At 45.7% G+C, this 1,098-nt stretch overlaps 1 non-coding gene across 1 annotated transcript; it reads left to right on the plus strand.

Moving 5' to 3' along the window:
- Positions 1-597: 597 nt before the first annotated feature.
- LOC119938218 lies at positions 598-733 on the plus strand. Its single transcript, XR_005454375.1, has one exon. It is a non-coding gene; the product is annotated as a small nucleolar RNA SNORA7 (small nucleolar RNA).
- The last annotated feature ends 365 nt before the right edge of the window (positions 734-1,098 follow it).

Below are 1,098 nucleotides of genomic sequence, written 5' to 3' on the forward strand. Positions count from 1 at the left end.
CCAGCTCTTCCACTTGACTGCTGTGTGACCTTGGGCAAGTTGCTTAATTTCTCTGTGCCTCAGTTCCCTCATCTGTAAAATGGGGATTATGACTCTGAGCGCTATGTGGGACAGGGATCGTGTCCAACCTGATTATCTTGTATCTACTCCAATGCTTAGAACAGTGCCTGGTACATAGTAAGCACTTAACAAATTGAATTATTATAAGTGCTGAGTGACTGGGACATCATTTGAAGTTTGAAATCTCAACTCTAGTCCATAAGCCCATTGTGGGCAGGGAACGTGTCTACTGACTGTTATATTATCCTGTCCCAAGCATGTAGTAGAGTTCTCTGCATGCAGTAAGCACTCAATAAATATGATGGATTGATTAATTAATTGATTAAGTGCTTGAGTCTGTAGAACATAGTTTGTTCTGCTTCTGAGCCTCCTCTTATTCCCAGGGAGACTTCCCCTGATTTCCTTCAGACCTCAGAGGCCAGCCTGGGCCTAGAATCAGCATCCTGAGGAGCCTTTGCTCATGCCCTCCCAAATGCTTAGTATAGTCCTTGCACAAAATAAGCATTCAATAAATATTATTGAATGAATGAATGAATCCCCCTCTCAGGCTCGCACCTGGAGTTTCCAGTACTCTACCAGTCTCGACTATGGAAGGGAGAGTCAAGCAGAGGCCTATCCATTCCATTCCTAGCTTGGGCAGTGGCTAGCGAGTGGAAGGCAATCTGCTACAAGTCAAAACTCACCCGTGCTGGGCAGCAGCAGCGTGGGAGAGAGTCAAGAGAGGAGACTCTAGTGTACTGCATGGAAGAAGGCAATGGTAAACCACTTTCAGATTTTAGCAACAATACTCTATGGATACGCAAACCAGAATGATTGCAGATGGAGAGTGGGGCGTTCTGGGAGAGATGTGTCCATGGTGTCGCTATGGGTCGGAAACAACTCGATACCATAAGACAAGACAAGAATGAATGAATGAATGAATGAATGAATGAATGAATCCAGAACCAGATAGCAGCTGTGGCCACAGATGCCAGAGAAGGGGAGGTGTCTTTTACACCCCTGTCAACATAGCCCAACTGTAGTCCCAAGGACAGGCTG

The sequence above is a fragment of the Tachyglossus aculeatus genome, chromosome 1, assembly GCF_015852505.1.
Source record: "Tachyglossus aculeatus isolate mTacAcu1 chromosome 1, mTacAcu1.pri, whole genome shotgun sequence".
In the NCBI taxonomy this organism is placed as follows: Eukaryota; Metazoa; Chordata; class Mammalia; order Monotremata; family Tachyglossidae; genus Tachyglossus; species Tachyglossus aculeatus.